We start from the raw sequence: 6,480 nt of genomic DNA, 5'->3' as shown, positions 1-6,480 counted from the left end.
CTTAAGGGAGTAAAACCACGACCTATTCTCAACAGGACTTTTCAAACTGCTTTCACAATCTTCTCCAAGCAAGAGTAAAAGCCAGTTTACAAAAGGAGATTAGCCTGCTAATCTCCACATTAAATAATAATTCTTATCACTTAGCTGAGCCAGAGCATATACAACACTGCCCACTAAGCTATCACCCTTAGATAACTTAGACTTTGCTAAGCGGATACAACACCGTCCACTAAATCAACTAGCTCCTAGATGACTTAGAATTTTACTAAGTAGCAAACAATGCTGCCCACTAAATCAGTTAGCCTCAACTGACTTAGACTTTTACAACGAACACAAGAATCTGAATCCTTTATAGATTAGGAACAGATTTACAATATAAGCACGGAAGTAAAACTCCTAAGACACACTCTGACGCTTGCAGCTCGATCAAGTCCTTGTTGTGCTTGTCTGAGAATACTTCACCAAGATAGTCTTTGCTTGTATACTTGAGAATTTTCAAGATGCAAAAACCTATAAAATGATAGACACAAAACTCAAACTCAACAAAGATGCTTCAGCCCTTTATCAGATCCTTTTGTTGAGTGTAAGTATCGTTCTACCTTGAAGATGGCCTTTTCCTTTTAAGCTTGTGAGTTTTTGTTTGCCAAAATCTTGAGTTTGTGTTTTGTTGTAAGAGACTATATTAAAATGAACACAAACTCCTTGGGGCCGCCCATTGGCTAAGAGCCTGCCTCTCTGGAAGGACGTGCACCTACCACATCAGAAGTGGCAGCTTTTCTGACAACTGTCTTGTCATCCTTTCACATCGCAGTCTTGCAGGGACCAGGTCCCTTGCAAACTTCTCTTAGAAGTTTTTGAGAATATGTGTTGGTTCTCACCTTTTGAATGAATGAATTAGTTTGTTGTTTTTCCTTGGATATATTTAGACATGAAAAGTAATTATCCAATGAACAAGCAACCTCGTTGCTTCTGATTGGTGGAGTACTCTGCAGCTTCACCAACCTTCTGACGCAGACAGCTTTCCAGCTATACAACACTTTGACCACTGGACGAGTATTCATACTCTGCAGAGGACCAGGTCCCTGCACTTGTGAGGAGATCATCAAAACATCAAGAAGCATAAAGCACTTATCAGAAGCCTTGTATTAATTTCATGGAGATTTCTTGAAAATAATTATAGCAGCAATTTGTGTTGCAATTTTGTTGGTATATACATGGAGAATGTTGAATTGGGCATGGTTAAAGCCAAAGAAACTTGAGAAATACTAAAGAAAGAGTGGTCCTAAGGGAAATCCATACAAATAATTACTCTATGGAGATTTCAATGAACTCACAAAAAGTGTCATTGAAGCCAAATCTAACCCTATCAACAAAAATGTATATTTCATGTATCCTTTATGGAACCCTCCATAGGGAGTTGAGGAGTAGTACGTATTTTCTCAATTTTTCGTGTGTGTTAGCCCATGAATATTTTGGTGATATGACTTCCAGATGAATATTTTGTGAAATCTTTATGGAACCCTCCATAGGAAGTTGGAGGAGCAGTACATACAGTCTCACCATTTTTAGAGTGATTTTTGAGCATTTAGAGGCCAATTTATAGGAACCGGGCATTTTTCTCAATTTTCATTCGTGTTAGCCCATTAATAATTTAGTGATATGGCTTCCGGATGAATTTATTGTGAAACCATTATGGAACCCTCTATAGGGAGTTGAGGGAGCAGTACGTACAGTCTCACCATTTTTAGAGTGATTTTAAGGTATTTAGGAGCAAATTTAGAAGAATTAGGCAATTTTCTCAGATTTTCATGTGTGTTAGCCCATGAATATTTTGGTGCTATGGATTTCGAACAAATTTTGCCACCTTAGCTTAAGATTAGAAGTCTCACATCAACAAAAACACAATAGAGATATTGGTATATCAGTAATGAGGCCTTATCAACTAGTAACACATTTTAAAGTTGTGCGGACCTAGGCCCAAAGCAGACAATATCACTAGCGGGTTGGGTCATTACAAATGGTAACATAGTCACTCCTGTGTCAACCTTGTCGATATGAGCCAGAGTTCAACTGAGTTTAGGCAAATCCCGATAAGGTGGGGCACACCTCAGTGCTGAGTCTGTGCAAATCTCATTCGGTGGGGCAAACCTCAGCGAGGACGCTAAGTCCATAGAGGGGGTGTATGTGACATCCCAACTTAAGATCAGAAGTCCCATATCTGCAAAAACACAGGAGAGATGTTGGGTATATAAGTAAGCAGGCCTTACCAACTAGTGACACATTTTAAAGTCGTGCAAGCCTAGTCCCAAAGCGGACAAAATCACTAGTGGGCTGAATCATTACAAAAAAGAATTTGCAAAATCTTTATGGAACCCTCCGTAGAAAGTTGGGGGAGTAGTACGTACAGTTTCACCATTTTAGAGTGATTTTTGGGCATTTAAGGGCCAATTTACAAGAATTAGACGATTTTTCAGTTTTCCGTGTGTTAGCCCATGAATATTTTAGTGATATGACTTCCAGATGATTTTTTTGTGAAACCTTTATGAACCCTCCATACGGAGTTGGGGAGCAGTACGTACAAATTCACCATTTTAGAGTGCTTTTTTTGGCATTTAGGAGCCAATTTATAAGAATTAGGTCCTTTACTTGGCTTCAACTTGCATTTTTGCCCTCCAACTTTGAGTGTGCACAAGTAGACACTTAAACTTGTATAAAATTGAACAAATAAAAATAAAATTGTCCAAAACAAGAATTGCTTTAGAATTCAAAACAAAATATAGTAATTGTTTCCAACTACATCCTTGAATTAAAGAACTACTTTTACCTAATAGTACTCGACTCTCAAAAAACATTTAATAAATAAGGGTAACTTAGTAAACTATATTTTTTACTCCCTCTGTCCAACAATAGTTGTCCACCACTGACTTTGCATACTTATTACGTGGCACTATCTTGTGGGCCCAGTGCGTGTTGATAATTTTTTCAAGAATTGTACCATGTAGGCCGAAAAGGGGTAGAAAATTATATATAAAATAAGTTCGGGGGGGGGGGGTAATAGGACCTTAGTAAAGGTTAGGTGTGTTTCAGGGATTTTTGGGGTCCATTAGGGCTGGGGGGGTACGTTATGCATTTTCCCAAAAAAAACTATAAAATAGAAAGGTAATTTTACTATATCACCCTTTGAATATAATAAATATAATGTCTTGAAAAATGTAATAGGAAAATGACTATAATTAATGATAAGAGTAAATTAGGTACTAAATGTAAAATTATCCATTGATTTCATAAAGTAAACAAGTATTATTGGACATCCCAAAATAGTATAGTGGACAACTATTGTTGGAAAGATGGAGTATTTGCTATTTTCTTAATAAGAGTGAAACAAGTTCAATCAACACACTTATTTTGAGGCGAAAAAAGTATATTCAAAGTAATTTTTTCAGCATAGGAATTTGTGTCTTTGTGTTTTGGATGAAGAAGACAAATAAATCTATTACATTTGTCTTTCTTTTTCTTTTTGACTATATTTATGGACAAGATAATATATTGCTAAGATTGTGGGATTACAATATACAATCAGGGTTATATATTATTTTTTTATCAACAAATCAATCTAAGAAATTGATTGGCGAAAATGGAGAGGAGTTGTATCCAACAATTAATGTTATTAAGAAGATATAGATTAGCTTACTTCTCCCTCTTTTTTCTATGTAAAATAAAGTAGCTAGAAAGAAGACTCTTATTAATTTCATGGAGATTTCTTACAACAGAATTATAGAAGCAATTTGTGAAGCAGTTTTGTTGGTATATACACGGAAAGTGTTGAATTGGGCATGGTTTAAGCCAAAGAAACTTGAGAAAGAGTGGTCTTAAGGGAAATCCATACAAATTATTCTATGGCGTTTTGAACGAACTCACAAATAAACTAAATGAAGTTAGATCTAAGCCCATCAATTTCTCTGATGATATAGCTCAAAGGCTCACCCCTTTTTTCCTTGACTCCATCAACAAAAATGGTATGTTTCTTTTATTCTTCTTTAAAACAATATTTTTTTTCTATTCTTGTATATATATAGTGTAATTTTTTTATAAAGAGGATTCAGTTGAATCAATTTTTGGTACCCTAGCTCCATCCATGAGTTGAAAGGGGTCGAAAACTCTCAAGTAGAAGCAGATCCAAGATTTAAAATTTATGAATTTTATTAGGGACCTTAAGTTAATATTTAACTGGATACACAGTCAAATAATGATTGGACTTAAGTTGGAGTGTATATGTATTATGCCTTTTTTTTCTAATCGAAAATAGATTTCTCTCAGGTAAAAGTTCTTTTGTGTGGCATGGCCCATATCCAATAGTGTTGATCACAGATCCTGAACATGTAAAGGAGATTTTCACGAAGAATTATGTGTACCAAAAGGAAACTCATCGCAATCCATTTTCCAAGTTATTGGCTATAGGTCTTGCGCAGCTTGAAAAAAATAAATGGGCCAAACACCGAAAAATCATCAATCCTGCTTTCCAAGCTGAGAAGTTAAAGGTTGTATTCACTTCAAATTCTTATTACTACTAAATTTAGAAAACATTGGTAAATTTAAAATTATGAAGTTGTCCGTTTATAACCACATGTGCAGTAACAAACAACATCAAGGGGATTTAAAACAATGCAAGCATGTCATACCTGAGATTTGAACCTGAAAATTATAGCAATTTGAACCACCTTTTATGACTACACTACCTTACGTCAAAGGGGTGCAAAAATTTATATCTATATGCCCAAAAACAATTGTTTTTACCCAATTCCAGTAGTTAATTGCTCGAAGAAGGGGTTTCAATTGAAGCCCCTTCAATATATGTAGCGCTGCTACTGATAACTAGTACTGGTTTTTGCGATTAATTTGTTTTTGTACAGCATATGTTGCCAGCATTTTATCAGAGTTGTAGAGAAATGATAAGCAAATGGGAGGAGATTATTCCAAAGGAAACATCATTCGAGCTCGATGTATGGCCAGACCTTGTATTAATGACCGCTTAAGTCATTTCTCGAACTGCATTTGGGAGTAGCTATGAAGAAGGAAGAATAGTGTTTGAACTTCAGAATGAACAAGCTGAGTATGTAACGGACATAAATCGTTCAATTTATATACCAGGATCAAGGCATAACAATTTATTTGTGAAATTTCTACATAATATGGAAAATGACGTTTTCATTACGTTCTACTAAAGAGACTTTTCTTGTTTGCATTTACATTTGTTTTGTTAGGTTCTTGCCTACTAAAAGGTACAAAAGAATGCTGGAAATCGAAAAGCAAGTCCAAACAACGATTAGGCGTATCATCGACAAAAGATTGAGGGCAATGGAAGCAGGGGAGACTAGTAAAAAAGACGTATTAGGCATATTACTTGAATCCAATATGAAAGAAATTGAACAACATGGAAGCAAAGATTTCGGAATGACAACAAATGAAGTTATTGAAGAATGCAAGTTTTTCTATTTTGCGGGACAAGAGACCACTGCAGTGTTGCTCGTCTGGACAATGATTTTGTTGTGCCTACATCCAGAGTGGCAAGCACATGCCAGAGAGGAGGCTTTGCAGGTCTTCGGAAATGAAAAACCAAATTTGGAAGGACTAAGTCGCCTCAAAATTATAAGTACTTTCCACAAATTTGTTATGTAAGACAACTTAAAATAGATCAAATTTCAAAGATGAATAACACTATAAAATCAAGATAAAATAAGTATCTGTTAAATCGTCTTGCCCATCATTAATGCCAAATTGTTCCAACTGAGAGCAGATAGAACACATTTTCTATCGTCCTATTTCAGTCTCAGATGGGCAATTACTCAGAGATTAAAATATCTCGGGAAGGCATTGTCAATTTTGCTGAATGAGTGCTCTCAAATGAGACTTCTTCCGGTAATATAAAGAATTCTGATTTATATGCCTAAAAATCTGCTATATCCCTAAATATATGTTATTCCTAATTGTAATATCTCTGAAAATATGCTACATTAATCTATGCTATCTCCTATCATCATTACACAAATATTTAGAGTTATAACATAGATATGTATGGATATTTACAATCTGTCCAATCATGCTAACAGGCATGACATCTAAATTTTGTAAGAAGTGTGTTTTATTTAAAAAAGATTATTTTGACTGGTTTAAGAGTCGCCACTTAATTTTTAAGAAAAATCAAGAAAACTATTCATTTTCACAAGACTAAAACAGGAATCTAGTGAAAAAAACTTGAAAGGGTTCGAGGTTCTTATTAACATTCTAGGAAGGTTTTAAAAGCACCCAGAATGTCCACTAATGTGGTTATCCGACGATTAACTTATTTGGCTAAAATATTTTAACTCATCTTGAATTGCAAAAGTGAACTACTTTATAGTTGAAACCATTTTAATAGAAAAATAATGAAATATTATCTAAGTGACGTATTTCATAAACTTATTTATTTATTATTTATTTATA

General features: G+C 34.8%; 1 pseudogene; it reads left to right on the top strand.

The window, feature by feature from the left end:
- LOC102586823 (cytochrome P450 CYP72A219-like) overlaps positions 1-6,480 on the top strand; it is a 26,582-nt pseudogene that overhangs the window by 16,688 nt on the left and 3,414 nt on the right.

This window comes from Solanum tuberosum, unplaced genomic scaffold (genome assembly GCF_000226075.1).
Source record: "Solanum tuberosum cultivar DM 1-3 516 R44 unplaced genomic scaffold, SolTub_3.0 scf00102, whole genome shotgun sequence".
In the NCBI taxonomy this organism is placed as follows: Eukaryota; Viridiplantae; Streptophyta; class Magnoliopsida; order Solanales; family Solanaceae; genus Solanum; species Solanum tuberosum.
The sequence above is the reverse complement of the archived record's forward strand: the minus strand, read 5'-3'. Positions and strand labels throughout refer to the sequence as shown.